This window comes from Protopterus annectens, chromosome 9.part0 (assembly GCF_019279795.1).
Source record: "Protopterus annectens isolate FY-2018-M chromosome 9.part0, PAN1.0, whole genome shotgun sequence".
Lineage (NCBI taxonomy): Eukaryota > Metazoa > Chordata > Ceratodontiformes > Protopteridae > Protopterus > Protopterus annectens.
The window spans coordinates 1,142,973,128-1,142,993,640 of record NC_056743.1 but is presented as its reverse complement, the minus strand read 5'-3'; the positions used below and the strand labels follow the sequence as shown (position 1 = coordinate 1,142,993,640).

The window sequence follows — 20,513 nt, the reverse complement described above, 5'->3', positions numbered from 1 at the left end:
GTAAAATGCTCTCTCTAATGTCAAGTATGCACAAATACACACACACACACACACACACACACACACACACACACACACACACACACACACACACACACCAGTTGACGACAGTGAGAAAAGAACCTCTACCTGTCAAAGTACACTGACCAGAGAACTCAGCATTTTATACAAGCACCATGGCACAAGTCTGACTTTTACAAGGCTGCAGAACAACTTATTGTGGATGACATCTGCAGTGAATGTTGGATATAAGATGTTGGGAGGCCTGCATGAAATGGATGTGTATGCTTGTGCAAGTGTCAAAATATTGGAAATCAATGGATTGGACTCATCTGTAGGATGCATACTTATACTCTTCTGACTAGATAGGTGCACACATACAACTCCCAGCTGACTGCAGTGAGATTAGTACCCATACCTAAATAACTACACAGACCAGAGAACTCAGTGTTTAAGCTAGATGACATCAGCAGTGGATGTTGGAGAGAAAATGTTGGGATCCCTGTGTGAAATGGATGTGTAGGCATGTGGAAGTGTTAACATACTGGAAATTCATGGAATTGAAGTGGTAGCTACAGGTTACACAATTATACTCTTCAGACTAGACACATACACAGACACACACACAGACACATACACACACACACACACACACACACACACACACACACACACACACACACGTTGACTGCAGTGAGAACAGAAGCCCTACCTATCTTACTACACATACTAAAACTCAGCAATTTATGTAGGTGCTGTGGCATAAGTTTGACTTTTACAAGGCTGCAGGGCAATTTGTAGAGGATGACATCAGCCCTGGATGTCAGAGAGAATATGTTGGGAGGGCTGCATGAACTGGATAGCTAGCCATGTCCAACTGTCAGGATAAAGCTCTGCAAGTTACCAGATTGATGGGTGTGTAGTATTTGGTGGTTGTGTTGCCATTGTTGCAAGTATACTTTAACAGACAGCTTTACAAATTATATGCAAAAAGGAGTCCACGTTACTACAAGTATTGGAAGACTCAATGCATATTGTTATTATTAAGATATGCATTGTATATAAAACATTTGTTATTTACTTCTGTAATGCAGTTGATATATTTGTGAACAACTATTGAGAAGCCAAGGGTTCTGTGTATGACGGAGGGAACAGATGGCTGCATTGTAAATAGTTGTTTTCATAGGCAGTGCATTTATTTGGTTTGTGTTTCCACATGTAGTTTTATGACATGAAGACTAAATGGACAGTAAACAAAAAAAATACATGCTATTGTGCACTCTGCATAGCGTACTGTCGAGCAATGGGTTTATGTGATGGCTGGCAAAGTGTTTGCACATGCAAGATGCACATTTCCACTGAATTCCCTATTTGTGCATAGTTAAGCAATGCACAAATGTGAGCCTAATTGTTAACATTATGGGAGTTCTCAGTATTGAGTGTATGAAACACATTTGCTGCTTAGCTGACTCTGTGACAGCAGGTGTAAATGCATTGACACATTTCTTTTGGAGCCTTTGGAGCCCAGATTATATAGGGTTTGATTCCATATATGTGTAATACTTTTACATAAGTAGTGATAATGCAATGAAATAATTATTTATACTACATTCACTGTGTGTTAGGGTGCGTTAAGGTAGCACAGTATGTTTAAGTGACATTGAACTGAAGTAAACACACCATTGAAGAGCTGTTCACTGTCATTTGGCATTGGTGCACAATGCCAAACTCCACGCAAACATAGCGGCCAAAAATGGAAAGGCTCTATTGTTTTTTGGGGTTTTTTTTGGTACTTATGTGTGTTGTGTGTGATTCCATTTTTTGACCAGATTATAGGTGTTAAAATGTGGTAGATAGGAAAGTAGTAAAATGGAGGCAAGCAGGGGGAAGAACAAAGAGAAAACAATATAGGAATGTCCAGGAGTGAGGTAGGAAAGAACCATAGCTATCCATTTTTTTCAAAAGTGTAAAATGAATATTAGGTGAATTTGGACTGTTACCTCTATAAAGAGGGGTAACAGCAATGCAATCATGTTGTATAGCCAATTGACCAAATCAAGTATGTCAAGAAAACTTGTGTGCAAAATGGAGAGCTATTTATGGGATGATTTTTTTTTTGTCATACAGGTGCCCATTTTTTTTTAAGTTCAATAAGAGAGGAATGCTAAGTAGGGTAAGTTAGTTAGGTGAGGAAGCAAACAAGACAAAACAGGGGGATGGTGAGGGACATAAGAGGTTGAGGGACACCATGATTGGGGTGATGGAGGGAACAATGCAAGCTCATGCCCATCAAACATTGGGACAGTGAGAATCTAGTCCTCACCTACAGGACTGTCATCACCATCCCCTTACTCCACTGGTTGCTGTAGTACTTGATGTCTCCTCCTCCTATGGACCATGAGGGACAGCAGCCTCTCCATCTAGCATAGGCACACACCAATGGAGCTGTGCATGACCCTATGCACCAAACCTAGCATCTCCTGGCATGTGATGAAATACCCACCTCCACCAGTACTCCTGGAGAGTACCATGGAACTAACTGGCAGGGTAGTACTATCTGAGGGTGCAGGTAGTGCAGGGACAGCAGAGGCAGTACTGCCAGGTTGGGTCCTAGATGTGCTGGGCATCAGGGCAAAGAGCCAGTGGAGCGGGGGCAGAATGAGCCACTGTAGTTGCCCTACCACCCTGTGTTGTGAAACATTTAGTAATGTGTTACAGATGGATGACGTGGAGGTATTTTGATGACACATAATAGAAAAAAAAAAAAGAAATAAGGGTTGGGGTGAAAGAAAAAAAAGAGAGAAAATTAGTATCATCATATGTGACATACGATGCATTATCACAATAATACAACTATTTTATCTGAAGTTTTAGATTTAAGTATACTTCCCAACAACTACAAATTATAATTACAGATTGCTGAAAGTAATCCTTGCAATGTGCAGATATTGCACATATGCTTGGTCCAATTATACAGATTAAACTTAACAGCCAAGAATTTATGCCACTTGTGTAGAATTTAATTTATGTAGTATTATGAAAGAATTTGAAGTATTTTATATTTGTTACTCATGGTATTTGAACCCACAACCTCTGAATACAGTCTTACACTTGACTCCTAAAGTTGGTTTATTCAATAATGCTTTTACAGTTAGGATATGCATGTTTTCTTTGCTACTATTGTATAAAAAATAAAACATTTTTCTTTACATGTTAAAGCTACAATAATGCTTATCCTGTGCTGCACTTGCTTCCCTCAGTCTCTCCAGATGATCAGCAAGGGCTTATCTATTTGCAACTATTTCAGAATAAGCTGGAAAAAGAAAAGAAAATAACATTATGCATACCAGGCTTGCCTATATTTAGTGTTCTATGTATTATGAATTATCCTTATTAACATACTTACACAACTGTGGCATGTTACTAGTTTGAAACTCATCCAACCACTGGTTGAGTGTATCCCTCTTGCACCATTTTTAGGTTAATAAAGTGGTACCTACACTGTTCTCCGGTGCACAGGATGCCAGTCACACTGGATACAGCACTCGCTGGACAATTCCAAGCCTCAAACTTGTACTAGGAGCCACTATAGTCCCGCTACAAAAGACTTTGACTGTGGTGGTTCACCAGGAGTCCAGTATAGATTCTGGACTCCTGAACACCCCACCTTTGTGCAGTAAATTGGGCACCTTCCCTTCTAACAACAGACATGTCTAATCCCAAAGAAGTGCAATAGCAAATAATGATTTCCCACCAAGTCCTGTTATCACATTCACTGGTAGTTAGTAAACCTGAACAATGATGGCAACCATGTTTGCATGATGTTAAGCAGAGAGCAACATTGCCAAACAGAGAGGAAAGCAGTTTTGGAAATTGGAAGGCTAAAATGCACTTGACATTAGTTTGAGGGGTTGTGTGCTGCTGTAAATGTTAGATGATTTCACTTTGTAGACATGCGCTGGAGGGTATAAATTCCATGATCTGATACATGTTTGGTTTGGCTTTATGGACTGATAAAAAATATTCATACAGTGTGGCATTCAAAACTATGCATAAGGGACAAAACATTTTCTTTCACAGCAGTGATTTTCCATTTTTGTCACAGAAGTGCTTTTCAGACATAGTCATGAATTATTTATAAATACAGATAACAGTTTGAGGTGCTAACTATGTATGTGCATGACCTAACAAAGTCCTTGTACATGCATTCATGTGCGTATGTGTCCTATTTAAGTGTGAAAGCCATCCAAGTCCATATAGCAGAACTAACCGTCTTCTAGTGCAAACCATCTTCTAGTGCAAAAAAAATATTGAAAAAATGTAATTCTCATTTTTGTTCAAATATGTATCATTTACTATAGAAATTACCTAGAAATTGTTACTATTTGCTTATGTATGCTTGTTTGTATTCTTGTATGTATACTTGTATACTCATATGTTTTCTTATTGCATGTGGAGCTTTTCTCCCCAGGCCTCCGCTGAAAATGGACATGTGTCCAGTCAGACTTCCCTGATTAACAAATGTCAAATAAATTAAAAAAAAAAACATATAAAATAAAGTAGACAGTATACCCTCAGTCATGCATCTGAACCTTCAAAACGCAGTAAGGCTGTTTTATCCCTCATAGATATAATTCATATCAGCTCCACTATTTATAATTATGTGTAAATTGTTGTAAGTGATATTTAATATAATGTGAAATGGAACAACAGTAAAAGTGTCTGGAATTTCCTGTATTAGAACCCAGGAAGATGTTTATGGCAGTACTACACTTACACCAGTTACCACAGGAATATTGAAATAGCACTTGGATATTTTCCTGTTCATTACTATAAACTGAACTGTCACACAGTAAAGCAAATGTTGCACTGCCTGTATTAGAACCCAGAACCATCTGCATTATAGCCCTACACTTAGTCCTACTGCCTCAGGAATAGTTAAATAACATTTGAATACTTCCATATTCATTATTATCTTCCATGTGTTAATCACCACCCAGTGCTGCTTACCATGTTTGCACAGTGCCTAACACACAGTTTATACAATGTATCTGATTTGAACTGGTCTACTGTCTACTTCCTCTCTGCAGGTGTTTGAGGGCTGCAGGTTTTGTGGAAGCTTGCTAACCACTGCGCAACATTGCTTAGTGGTGTTGCACAATGGAAAGCAAAAAACGCAACAATTTATCCTTTTTGACATTTAGAATGTCTACTCTCTGTCTGCAGCTGTTCCATCTGCTTCCTGTGTGGGCCATTAGTCCAGGTTTGCATGATGGTATGCATCACACAAACAGGATAAGGAAAGCTAAACATGACATTTATTGTGTTTCTCTGTATCCCCTTGATTGTGCTAAGCTATGCACCACTCAAATACTGATCATTAAAAAACAGAAAAAAAGGAAAATTAGGAGAAAGGAAGAAAAGAAATCTATTAAATAAACAACAGTACAACACTACAAAATTTATATTGGTACACATGAAATATTTTTACACAGGTCTAGATTTGAACTCTCGCTCCAATGAACATTCAAAACACAGTAAGGGTATCTTTGACACAGAAACAGAATTACAGCAGAGAATGAAAATCATTGTCCTTAAAATGTCAGAGAATATTACATGGCAGTAATAATACAGTTTTCCATCAATGCAGGGAAGGTTAGATGTTACTGAACAAATACTTTTAAATGTGTGCTGCTTACTTACTTTAAAACATTGATACAATTACTTCTACACTTTGTAAGTCTCCCTGTAACTCCTCACCTGCATGTGGCTGACATCACACCTGCTGGAGGTAAGGGAGTCTGAATTTCTGTTGTGTTTTCCTTCTTCCTACCAGTGATCATTCACATTTGCAATCCATTCACAACAAACACTGAGAGAATGTCTGCACTATATTTACATCTGCTACATGGAGCCAAGAATTTGTGTGTTTCAGCAATTCTAATGAGTTCACACCTCATCTGTATCTTCACCATCCTCAAAGCCCTGAATCTACACTATTAAAAGGTAACCATGTGGCTAGGCTAGGGAATCTGATGGTGTGGAGACTTGTCTATGTGGATAACGCAATTGAGGATTGCTATTATTTTGGATTTATACACACAGATGACTTCTGATCTTGATAAAGTATGATTTCATTTTTCAGTTATATACTGGATATGCTCACATCACTAAGAAAACTATTTATACACACACACACACACACACACACACACACACACACACACACACACACACACACACATTAGCAAATGCCACTTTTACCTTTATGTCCCTTTTTTTACATTAATTTTTGGGGAATGACTAGTTGTAGATTTATACAGTTAACACATTCTAGTTGATTAGATATAGACTGAAGTAATTGTTGTACAAATCACCCACCTTTTACTGACTTACATTACCAAGAAACAAATGCAAGGATATGCCATTTATCTGTATTATTACCCAGTTTTGCTTTAATACTCCAGGTTCAACACTTACCTTGTAAATCCAGCAGTTGCTACAATTTTTATTCAGGGCTGAGTCTGTCTGCAGCTAGGTGTACACAGCCATTACATGGGTAGGTAAAGGTTGTGAGCATTGCCTGGCATCAATATTACTATATGTATGTGTGTAGGATGAAGGTTTTAGCCATTTAGGTGGTGAGTGAGTGTGCTATGCATTGGCTCTTAGCCAAATCAAGGGCATATTGAACATGCCAATGTCTGCCTACACCCACAGCAGCTGGTTCTCCCTGTAACTCCTCACCTGCATGTGGCTGTGGTGACCTTGCCATTGTTGGTGGGATGTGTGCCCCTTCCCCTTGGTCATCCTGCTGAAACTGCTTTCTCAGTATGATGTTGTGAAGCATGGCACAAATGGTGAAGATTTCAGTATATGTATGTGGATTGCACTGCATGGCTCCCCAAATATATCTAGGCACCAGAACTACGACTTCAGCAGCCCAAACACATGCGCTGTGATATTTCTGGTTTGAGCATGTGCCTCATTATGGAGTTCTTCAGCGGGTATGTGTGCATTTATGATCAGTGTCATCAGCCACGGATCCAGTGCATAACCTGCATCCCCAGTAAATGGCTATATGGGATACTGCCCTTAATGAACATGTGATACAGTTGAGATGCATGTCAGATATGTGAGTTGCAGTAACTGCATGGGTTGCCAGCCCATGCATTCAAGATGATTCCCTTAGTTTTATACATGACTTGGCAGGTAATAGAGTGGAAGCCCTTTCTATTTATGTAGACCCTTCCCTGTTCCCAGGGTGGTCTCTTGATTTCTATATGTGTACAATATAATGGCACCCAGCACTTCAGGGTAGTGTGCTACAAGGTAGAACTGCATTTTTCTGGTCCTATACTCAGGAGTCCAGGGAAAATATATGTGTTCACCGGCATGTTGGAGCATAGCATTCAGGAACTGATGGAGAATCCTGAATGCTGATGTCTGTGACACCCCCAGCATATCCCGTGTTGGTCTCTGAAAAGTTCCTGTGGCCAAAATTCTAAGGGCAACACATACCTTTGTCTCTAGTGGTATTGGCTCCCCTCGGTTTGCCCTGCATCTGAGTTGAGGATGTCAGAGGTTGCAGAGTGTGAAGACTGGTAGAGATGGGTGAAGGCTGCCAGCCTAGCCAGATAGAATTGTGCAGATAATTCTATCATTTGTAAATATGAATGTTGAACTACAAGCTTGTTTTTTTACATGAAATAATGTGCTGTGAAATGTTGAACTTAAAACAATGTGGCAACATTGCCCTCTGCTGTAAAGAAAGCTAAGTCAAGCATTTCTTGTTGGTCTTTTGAAATTAAAATTATTTACAATTCGGCTCCGGTCGGGCTAGAAGAAGGCTTCTTGCCTATTGTTTTAAGGCTAAAGTTAATGACCAGAATTTACATGTGGAATGTCCTTTATTGCTCTAAGTGTAAAAGAATGTAAATGCAGTTTCTGTCAGCCTGGGAACACCAGAAAAGTAGAAAAAGATGATGTAATGTTTATCAGAACTGCAATAGCAATTTAAGCAGTGAGAACCAGAGATTATTAAGCATTTTTGCCTTGAACATCCAACTCAGCACTGCCTTATGCTCTCTTTATGTAAGTAGTATGTTAGAACTGTGTTTTCTCCTAGAAGTAGCTAGGAATTAGAAAGTTTAGACTAAGTGTTTTTCTATGATGTCAGAACTGTACTACTGATTTATTTTAAGTATTTCTATGTGATCTCTGAACTCATTTGACTAGCACTGTGTAGTAGAAAATATTGTCTTCTGGTTTTAATTATTTATTATTAAATATTTTAAAACCTTTTAACTGTGGCTGGTTTGTGTAGAGATAAGTTAAGCTCTAAGAGTACATTGCATGTATATAAGGATCCTGTACCAGGTCACTCTAATAAGCATTGAGACTGTTTAGTCACATCTACCAATTGGATAATAATATTGCACAGTAATAATTGGACACCCATTTAAGGGCCTTTGAGTAGCTGATAATTATTAGTGGGTGGTGGCAGCTGGTACTGCCATATAGCCTGGGTAAAAAGGGGCACAGCTGGAGAACCTGTGCAGCCTTCCCCAGAAGTGTCTGTGTGGTTGTGTAAACTCTTATCTCAGTGTGTGTGTGTGTGTGTGTGTGTGTGTGTGTGTGTGTGTGTGTGTGTGTGTGTGTGTGTGTGTGTGTCAGCTACTTGGGCAAGGACATGAAGCACTGGTTGGACAGAGAAGGTGCTGGAGATTTTAGCTTGCCCAGCTAGGCTGAGATCTGGACCCTATAGCTGTGCCAGTGGGGAGTCTTATTGGGGACCTGGAGAGCAAGGGAGCGACCAGCCCCAGACTGACTGTGAACTCTGTGTGCTCTTAAGGGAAATTGCACTTTACTGTGTGTATTTCTTATCCTTTCCTCATGTATGAGATGCCCTCTCTGGTGTTAGTGGTGAGGATTGAGGTTCCTTGATTGCTGGGCCAGGGCACGGGTGTCACATTTGTGGTGGCAGTGGTGGGATTGAGGCTCCTTGATTGCTGGGCCAGGGCACCGGTGTCACACAGAGTTCCTGTAGTGAGTCTTTAATCAACCTGTAGCACTCTACAATTTCTACCTCATGTAGATTGTGACAAGTTAAATGGGGTCTGAAACCTCTTCTCCTGCTTGGCCATGGTCTACTAGCTGCAGCAGTATTAACTTCAGCCTGTTTCCACATACATATGAATTAAAGCAACAGCAGCTCCTAACATTCTTTCTTTGTAGTTTCCTTTCCATGGCTGTATTCCAATAGGCTTTGGGATTTGCAAGGAAAACCATCTCTGAGTCTACATGGTTGCTTTATAACTTGTTGAACAGTTCCTCCAGCTTGGATTGGTTGATTAGGACACAATTCAGCTGCTTATGCTGTAATTAGCACACCATAGTGTTTAACATGGTTGTGCGGCTCTACACACCATGTAGAGCTGCTTACTGAATCTAAAACAGTACACTATTGTGTGTGTATCATGGTGTGATGTGTACATGGTCTTAACGGACTGTGTAGGGTTTATTGAATCTGCCCTGATGTCTTCTCTAGTCAACCTCTCATTGTTACCTTTTTCAGTAACTGTATTTTTGTGTTGGTACATCTCTGAAACTCTTTATTTATTGTTTTCTCCTTATATCAATGGTAGCTGTGAATTACCCAAAGAAAAAAGTAGTTCTTTTTTTCTAGCAAGTTTTAATTTGTCTCTAATAAATACTGAGAAATAAGCTCTACTCAACATATCTGCTGTGTGTTTGTGGCTCCTTGCCTGCTCTCTAATTCAATTTCTGATCACACAACAGTACATTAAGCTACATTCTCTATAATCTCAGAGGATTCTTGTACAAATATGTTCTGAAACATGCTTTTAAAGGGTTTATGGCACTGCCTTTACTTGGATGTCTTAACAATGAAAATGTTCATGTCATTTCTCAAATCCATACACAGTTATTGACATCTGTATCTCTTACGGTGTCTCTTTTCTACATCTGTAAATGGTTTTGACCCAAAGGTAGAGATACTAATTTTCCCTTTTCTGTAAGAGATACCAGAAAATTTCATGGTTTGAACCATCTGTGCATATCACTTTTTCATATCTGTAAGGGCACTTGACTAAAAGGTAAAGAAACCAAATTTCATTTTTTTTTGGGAAAGATACCATAAGATTCCAAAATGTGGACTATATGAGCAATGGAAGTGAAGAAAGTTCATGGAATTTGACAGTTTAGGCAACAGCAATCATTCACTCACATAAGTTATATTTGATTATACTTGTTATTTGTAAAACTGTCAGTGTGCATTACTGAATATCCTGTAGAAAGACTTTTAATTTTACTTTAATATGCATGTACTGAAACTATTATGAGGTATCTGCAGTGATCAAAAATTCTACTTAATAATTAGGTATATAATTCTTGGAATTTCATCTCAAGAAAATGGAACTTTATTTTTCTTGATAAGAATAAATTAATGTCCCTACCCAGGTAATTGTTCTAGTTATCTGAACAGCATAAGCTCTATACCATTTCAACTAGCATTCCTTTGCAGCACAAGTAATTGATTTACATCATACCACTTTAGTTAAGGTGTACCTTTTATTGGCTTCATAAACATTTCAAAAATCTTCCTGTCAATAGTTCCCTTCCAAAGATATACCCCAGGATTCACTAATGTTTTTTTCCCATGCCAGAATAGTGCAGCAGCTCCTGCATGGAATATGGCCGCCGAGTGATTCAGTATACAAGGCTGGGGGTGTGCATGAGCCTACCAGCACTATTCTGGCATGGACACAACTAAATAATGCTAATTACCTCATTTGCTGCTGAAAACCATGCAAATAAGGTGAATTAGCAATTCAGTAAGCAGCCAGGCATCCATGCTAGAAAACCGTCCATGTATTCGGTTACTGACCGTGTACATTTCTGCAAAAATCAAAATGGGGGCATGACGGCAATTACTATAATCATTAGGCATGGCCATTGGCATGAAAAAGACTTGCAAAAATATGAAAATCAAAGTTTTTGGGGGGTTTTTGGCCGATTTTGGCCGTTTAAGCATAGCGCAGTGGTGAGCAAATGAGATTGTGCCGAAAATAAAAAAAAGAAATGTGAAAAGGCGATTTGAAGTGAAATCTGCATTTTGCCATTATAGTGTATAACATGCAGAATCAAAATAATAACAGGTAACACTGGTTGATAAGGGGAAAGGCTCTCGTGTAGTTGTGTAACAAGGGAGTAAGGGGCAGTGGAGTATGCAAATGAGAAAAATTTACTGAATCACAAAATGGGAGACCATTCTCTGGATGCACCTAACTGTGTAAGGAGCCATAAGGCAGTGTTGCAAGCAGGAGAAGCAGCTGACATGAAAAGGGGCTGTATCATGCTTGGTGTAAGCACATTGGAGCTCCACTGCTTCCATTTCAGCTTAGCTAAGCACAGCTAAGCAAGGGGGGTGTATCTCAGGCTGTATTTACTTATTCCATGAAATGGGGAGTGTGTTCGCATCCAGGGGAGAGCCATTTCTGCTAAAAAGTGTTTACCTTAGCTAAACATGTTTGTGCAGTGCACACCAGGTCTTAAAACACACAAAAAAACAGAAATAGCAGAACTGTTTACATTTGAGTAACGGGTTTGCATGGTGCGCCATGGGGCTTAAAAGGGGCAGAAATGGGAACAGAAAACAAAAAAATGGGAAATAGCAGAATAAAAACAAACAAGTACAAATAATATAGCTGGCAGGTGGAATGTATCATAGTCAGCCAATCAGAAAGGTAGCATCTGCAGCACAACAGTATAAACTATGCAAACACCTTTTAGGTTGTTTTTTCCTACAAACTCTGCAACATTTGTGTACAGACTCGGGGGGGGAATTTTAACTGACAAAATGCTAGAGGCTGCTGCCGCTTTGATACATCAGTATGTGCTAGAGGCTGAGGGTGGTGAGGAGGATAATGCTGGCAACTGCCTTAGACTGAGGAGGAGGAGAAGAGCGTTCAGACCCAGGGTAGTCTACCAGGGATTACATGATCTGGAGATAGTAGCTCACTAGAGGGTGGACAGGGACATACTTCAGCAACTCATTAAGCTGTGCCAGCCTCACCTTAGATCCAGAGCCAACAAAGGGAAACCCATCCCAGTGGATATCAAGGTATGTGTAGCCTTAAGAATACTAGCTACAGTTTCTTTCCAAAGACCTACTGGGGACAACATGGGGGTCTCACAGGCATCTGCATCTAGTGTACACTACCAGTTCCTGGATGCTATGCTACCACATGCTGGAAAGCACATTTACTTCCCCAGCACCGTGAGGAGAGAGCCAGCAATATGCCCCTCTTCTACCATGTAGCAGACCACCTGGAGGTACTGGGTGCCATAAACTGCATGCACATCCTTATCAAAGCACCACCCAGTGAACAGGTAGGGTCTACTTAAACCACAAGGGCTTTTACTCCAAATGCCAGGTCATGTGCAATACCCAGGGCATTATCATAAATGTGTGTGCTGGCAGCACTGGAAGCTATCATGACTCTCACATCTGGAATTCCTCACAGCTGTACCAGGGATTTTCCAGGGGGGACATCCTGTATGGCCATCTGGTGGGGGATGCAGGCTATGCACTGGATCCATGGATGACACCCATCAGAAATGCACACACACCCCCACTAAAGAATGTCATAATGAGGCACATGCACAAACCATGATCATTATAGAGCATGTGTCTGGGATACTCAAGTCATGGTTCTGCTGCCTTGACATATCTGGTGGAGCCCTGCAGTACACTCCAGCCACATGTGCACACATGTTCATAGTAAGTGCCATGCTACACAATATGATCCTGCAGAAACAGCTGCAGCAAGAACAGCACAGTGAAGGGCCACACAGCCCCCAAACATTGCCAAGGTCCCCACAGACACAGAGGGACTCTGAGGAACCCCCTGAGCCAGCTCCTGTAGGCAGACGGAGGCATGCCCAGTATGCCCTGGCCTTGCCAAAGAGGCAATGCATACCACACACACTGACACTGTAGGGACCTAGGGACTGACACCGCTCTCTGACTTGCATACACAGTAAAATGGATGCCACACACATCACACTACCTGTACCTTACCATGTATAGACAGTGTACTGCATGCATATGACATAGGCAGCCCTCAAGCACTGTCCTCACAACTGCCACTGGCACAAGGTAAGTCAGTCTTCTTAACAATAAATTAATGGATTAGTATGTGCTGGTAGCTTATCTATGGTATTGCTGCATGCATGCATGGGAATGGGGTGGCCTACTGGGATAGCAGCAGACAACTGACAGCTATGAGAGACACCTGGAAATATTTGCCCAATGCTGTCTTCCCGACACTATGCAGTAGTACCAAAGGTGACCAATTCCACTGCAGTATATGGGGGGCAACTAACCGAGGGGGTCAAAGGTCACAGGCATGGATGTCAGTGTGAGGGTCCCATACTAACCCTTCAGCCTCACTAAGCAAGTCAGCTTTAGAAAACCATAAAGAAATTTCTGGCAAAGGCCCACAAATGGTGACAATGATGAAATACCTCCCTGAAGACTTACACAGTGATAGCACAGCAGGTCTTGCATTTGTAGTAAGGCTCAGAAGGGTAAGAAGTCTGAAACTCAAATGTATACTATTACAATCTGTCCTGTGGTCTTTAGTGATATGCCTCTAGTCTCCAAGACAGGGCTCAATACTATGCTAAATGGAACCAAAATGTAAAGCAAATATTAGCACAGTCTGTGCAAATGTGTACAGTTGACAGGTGTGCTCTCCACACCCATATTACCATAGAAATACAGTAACATGTTTTCAGGGAAATAGCAGTCGAGCACACATTGTCAGGGCTGTCCCAATCAACATGATAACTTTTTGCATGTCCGCAATATGCAGGGGTCAATGAGCTATGTATATGTGCGGTTAATACTGTCAGGATGTGGTCAGCACTTACTCCCGGCTGTTGTGTCGTAGTGGCCTAGGTACAGGGTGTCTTTGATAGGGCCATGTTCCAAGAACTGCAGTGCCAACTATTCTGCATGTCAGCTACACCTATGATAGGAGTTGTACACAAAGTCCAGATGTCTATATCTGCGAATGCAGGAAAGCTGTATAGGTCATGGACAGGTGGCCACACATATGGACAGTACACAGCTTCAGCTTGGAGTAACCTACACAGTGCCTAACATACCTCTCAACTGTACAGACCTATTGCAGAATGTCCAGAGGTTTGCATCATAATTGTGGTCTGTATAACATGAAATAGTGGTTGTCTGGCAATTCATTCGCAAATCACATAAGACTAAGGTCAGAAAATAATGACAGATTGTAGTGTCAAACTTCATACCCTATAGAAACACGCATGCTAATGCAAAACCTGTTACTGAATTGCCTTTCTAGGTTTGTAATGCCAGCACTTAAAAATGGTCCCTATATTTAGGCCTCTGTCCCCCAATCACTTATGACTTTGTCCAGATGTCTGGCTCTCACAAGTTAGGAGGTATGGTGCCTAGTAGAGCAGCAGGTACCTGAAGGTCTGTGTACTGCCAGTGTATAAAAGGCTGCCACCTTTCTGTGTCAGCACTGACAACATGGCACTGGCCAACAGCCATACCCCTGGAATGACACAGGTTGTCACAGAAAAAGCACAAGTATGCCTTGTATATCTGTTCTGCTTGTCCTAACATTGCACTTACCTGCCAACTATTTGCGAAATAAGAAAGGGTCATGTCAAAACAGCAATGGCAGACAGTGGGGAAGCAGATGTCAAACCCATAAGAACAAACAAGCAATTACCAAACCAGTCTCCCAACTGTCTATGTTTGGCAGAACATTAGTAACACCCTGTGCCCATGTGTGGGCCTTTGTCTAACTGTCATATTTGGGCCTGTCCAGATGTCAGTCTGTGATGGTATGACAGCTAGGCCCACATATAGCCTCATAATAACATATAGCAACACAAACCATCTAAGGACCACAGCAAATGGAATGGTGCAATGATGGACAACCTGCCAAATAGGTACACTCAGAGGTGTGGAGTCCACAACCCTGTGTGCGATGTAATGGTATGTACCCTGCCCACATCAGAAGTACAAATACATAACAGCAGCCACTGTGGCCAAAGCCTGTGACTGGACTACCAAAGGACAAAGACACACACATAAGGGGAAGTGGAACCACTGGCCAGACAAATGGAGAATGTGCATACCAGAACAGATTGTGCATTAACATAGGTGCAATGCAGTGTAAGGAGTCAGAAAACATCACCTGCAAATATACAACACACAACCATGTAACTGGAGGTCTGCAACAAAATAAAACCCAAACAATTGACACCTCAGAGGCAAATTCACATGAGAACTCCACAAACCTACACACCACAGACCATGCAGACTACACACACCAGGGTCTTGCAGACACTAAGGCCTTACCCCAAACCCCAAACATCTACCCTACACAGATAGGCTAACAGCACTGTCCTTCTACCTCATTCCATACAGACTCTGCTGAGGTGACCCCTGTCTGGCATACAAAACAATCTAGACACTGCCCTGATGGGACTGTTGCACATCTGGAACTCAAAGCCCACTCCATAAGCCTGTAGGTGCAGCATCAACCTGGGCTGTGATATCAGTATGGCTTGATGGTGTGACAGATACGTGTACCACACACTTCCCCATCTGTGGAATACACTCCCTGTCAATGGCAAGTCAAGTGCCTCAATACCCCTAGTGATGTGCTCCATGTATAAGTGCACGGGAAACACAAAATACAGTCCTATGATCCCACCTGTGTCCCTGCTGGACAGGGGCACTGTGTGCTAACATGTTGTAACATGGGCTACACTTTTGTCTGCATGGGTTATAAGGGCATTAGGGCCAATACCCCATTAATGTCATTGCAGTCTATCAACCTATACACAACTGTCTGTCAGTGGTTCACCATATTACTCTGTACTGCTCTGCCACTGACATACCTGGAATTCACAGTGCTATGTGGAATATACTACACATATAATGGACATTTCTGCACAGTAGAATGCACACTGTACCCACATCCATACCTGCCAACCTCTGACAGAAAAACATCTGGACAATCTGCCATCATTGGACCATTTTGAAAATGCTAAGCTCAGCTAAGTGGTGCACAAACCCTCCTCACATTCCGTATTTTTGCTCTTAGCAAACATAACACTATTTGATGCTCATTGTCCTCTCTGCAAACATAAGTATCAGTTCCTCTAATTAAATTTCCAAACATCAGTGCATCATTTGTGACCACATCTGAAGAATCTCCCACTTCTAGTTCAGGAATTTCAGCTCTATCAGTTCTTACAAAGAATTGATCTTCCTCCCCAACAGTCGTGTTAATCTCACGTTTTCATTGCTTATTTCATTTACAAGCATACAATTCTCATCCACCTATCTTTGTACTTCCACATATTTGACCACATTGTCAGCTTCAGTCTTTCACCTCTTTTTCCTTACAATAATGTTTTTCAATCCTTCCAAGTTCAATGTTATGACTTCTTCCTTTTGACCTGACCATTGACCTCTTTTTCTTTCTTCACTGTTAGAAAAAAGTATGTAATTTTCTGTTGACTCCTTGAGTAATATTATCATTCCACATAATCTGTGTGTTATGTTAACAAAACATTGTCCTTTTCAATATGCATTCTGTATACATTATAGACAATAATCAATTTCATTTCATCCTAGTTACTTGTTAACTACTTGTTAATTACTCTGTATACATTATAGACAATAATCAATTTCATTTCATCCTAGTTACGTATAATGAAACCCGATAAGGGTGGTGGCATAGTTATTTACGACACTCTTTCTTATAGTGCCACCATACAAGATATATTACACAAATCGGGCAATTATACAGTAACATCAATAAATGAGGTGAATATAGCTTACAGGAGGCTAGACATGTACCTAGAGGAATATCTCTTGGAACATAGAATAACTGAAGAGATGTATAGATTCATGACTGTTGAACATCCTATTTTAGCAACAATTATAGGGATACCCAAGGTACACAAAAATCAAGTTAACCCTCCATTCCGTCCTATTATCTCAGGAAGCAAATCAAAGACATTCCCTCTTGGAGTTGTAATTGACACAATATTAAAACCTATTTACAATGAGGTAAAACATCTAGTAAACGATTCCTGGGAATTTTTAAAAAATTATCCAGTAGACAAGTATCATCAAAGTACACTATTTAGCACTATTGATGTTATAGATTTATTCAGTTCCATACCCATAGAGGAAGGTATAGAAGCCTTCACCAATAGTTTAAGGAAACACACCAAAATGACATGGGACAAAATTCAACTTATGGCTGAATTAATGAGTATTGTTCTAGATAATTTTATATTTCACGAAGGCGAAATATTCAAGCAGACCAGGGGTGTAGCTATGGGAGCAGCATGTGCTCCCATATATGCAAACCTGGTTATGCTTGATTGGGAAGAAAACAATGTATTGGATGGTACATTTAATAATTCCATCACATATTATTCGAGATTCCTTGACGACATCTATATTATATGGAACGGAGATATTAATTCATACACAGCTTTTATTAACCACATTAACATCAGCAGTGATTTTTTAAAATTCACCTCAGTGGTAAATGAATATGGTGTTCCTTATTTAGACACACTGGTAGCAGTCAAGTCCACAGTATATAGAAAAGACACTTTTACTAATTCATATGTGGACTACAACAGTTTTCATCCTAGAAAAGTGAAAAGGAACATCTACAAAGGACAATGCATTAGGGCTGTTAGAATGTGTTCTAATTACAACGACATGGTCAGGGAAATTAAATACATTACATCTCTATTTTTAGACAGAGGATATGATATGGAATTAATGGATGACGTATCTAGATACGTTATAAGCCAATGGGGAATAAAATATTTGCCATTACTTGGCTTAAACAGAACATCTAAAGATTTAGTAAATAATGGAACCAATGAACAACCTGTTACAAAAGATATAAAAAAGAAAAAAACTAACAGTAGTTATAATAGAGCCTGTATAATAGAATTCGGTCCATATAGTCATTTTATTAAAGATATCATTATTAAAAATTGGCGATTTTTAATTAAAGATAAAGAAATTGCAGATGTACTGGGAACCGAACCTAGATTAACATTTGTAGTATAATAAAATATACCTTTGGATTTTAATTAACATCCGGTGGATTTATTTTGCTGAAAGTATCTGAGCTTGGAGTGAACAATATCGTGTGGATTTCTGTGGTATTACATACGTGTGGTTCCATACGGGCTGTTTTTTTGTTCGCTAGTTACTTGTTGCAAACTTCTTTCATTTTTATTTCCTTCAACATGCTCTGAATTTTCAGACTGCTGAATAACTGCATCCTGCAGCTGGGAGCAAACCATCTAACTTTTAACACGAGGAACACAGGTCTCCAATGTAATCAGGTGTAACCTTTATATGTGCATATCATTTAGTACACTGTGCCAGATACTTGTGCTTTAGCAAATCATTGCTGGCATGCTCATTTATGGAATCCATTTTTAGCTAGAGATTATTAAATAATTTTAAAGAAAAAGAATAATCAAAATCGGTCATCACAGAGTTCAAAAAAATTAAAACAATTAGTTATCTAAGTCAAACTGAACGAGGAAATCACACAAACAATATTTTATTTTTATTTTTATTTTACATTTATTTTACATTTGTTAACCGGGCTAGTCTGGCTGGATATATTTCCATTTTCAGCAGAGGCCCGAGGAGAAAAGCTCCACAAAGACATAATAACTATTACATAAGATGCAAAAGAGAGCAGCGTACAAAGTATTCTGTATCAGGACAATATTATACAAAGAGTCAAACTTATAATAGGCACAAATAAACAGTTGTACAAAAGTGTACTTATGGCTCTTTGAAGCAGAACACAGGCATACGTTATTTAAAATATTCAAACATTATAAGAAAGAGAAAAGGGTGTTTAAGGACAGCTAAGTAAGTAGGATAGATTATATTAGAAATTTCTAGGAGTCTTCAGTAAACTGAGTAATATAATTAGGAATGAGAAGGATGAAGGAGAGGTAAGTGATAGAATAGTGAGGAAAAAAAAAAGTAGAAAGGTAGCAAAGATCACAGAGATCAAGGCGTAGTGGGATGAGCTAAAATACATGGGTTCAGTCAGGGTTAAGGCAGGGGCATAGCCAGTGTTTAGTTAGGTGGAGTCTAAGTTTTTGTTTGAAGAGGACAGGAGATAAAATAGAAGTTAGTTCAGTGGGCAATAAGTTCCAGTGTTTACCAATGGAGTTAGAAAACAGGGAGTCACCAGCAAGGTTATTGGATTTGGTAGCAGAGACTAGGAGTTTGTTAGAGGAGCGGAGAGAGCTCAGGTTAGAGTAAGGGGTGAGGAGGTTAGAAAATGAAGGAGTGTTGTTTGGCAGATAAAAAGATTTGTGGATGATGGGAAGTTGAGAAAGAAGCAACATGTTTTGTAATTCAAGCCAGTGAATTTGTTGTAGGTTCAGGCAGTGATGTGTTCTGAATTGATTACCAGTAACAAATCTAGCTATACTATTGTATGTAGTGGTCAATTTAGTAAGATTAGTTTTCTTTAGGTTGGTGTAAATTGGTGAGGCATAGAGAAGAGTGGAGATGAGATGAGAGTGAGCCAAAGTAGCTTTGGCTGTTGGGGATAGGAATGTTTTAATTCTATAGAGGGAGCCCAGTTTTCTATGTACAGTTTTGATAGTGTTGTTTATGTGATAATCAAAGGTAATATGCAACTAAATATTAAATTAAGTCCACTGAGCTAACCTTGTAAAAGGGAAAGTAATTTGTAAAGTCATCACTCTGACCTACAGAACCAGCTGTGCCAGTCGCACTAAAATGCTGGATGCCCTTTACACTGTCAGTTTCAGTTGCCCCTAGTTATTACAGTGAGGTAACAGATACAGTTGCCTGTCTATAACCTATCGCTTTCTAACATCACACACTAAACATCAGAGATAAAAAGAATAAACAAAATATTAATAAAAGTAAATATTTTCCTACCAAGCAATTGCACAATAAATCACAAACCAGAACTGGATTGTTTCAAATATGCTTGTCACTCTTATTTTATATTTGTCATTATTTAACTTGAAATTATACTGTTTTACTTTGCGTCAGTTTTTTTCTTGTGTTTTTTTTTTCTTGTGTATCTTTCTAGCAAAATTAGTTATGTTCATAGGTAGCACATGAGCCTTCAATTTATTGTGCAACTACTATTTGTAATTCTGGTGCTGAAGACACACCTGACAGAAGTCTTAAGAATTTAGTTCTCCCTGATAACTTATTAAATGTGCACATCTCTGACCTTCCAGAATTTCTAGTTTACATCTAATCCTGAAACAAACTCAAACAGCATTTTAGTAGATGAGTCTAGCTGCTCATCAGTAAACAGTGGATAATGCTTTTTTTATCCACTTTATTTAGATCTTGTTAATCAATACAAACT

General features: G+C 39.7%; 1 protein-coding gene across 1 annotated transcript in view; it reads left to right on the top strand.

The window, feature by feature from the left end:
* The window catches only part of LOC122811876 (membrane-spanning 4-domains subfamily A member 12-like), a 376,785-nt gene that overhangs the window by 298,996 nt on the left and 57,276 nt on the right, over positions 1-20,513 (top strand). The gene's annotated exons all lie outside the window — the stretch shown is intronic.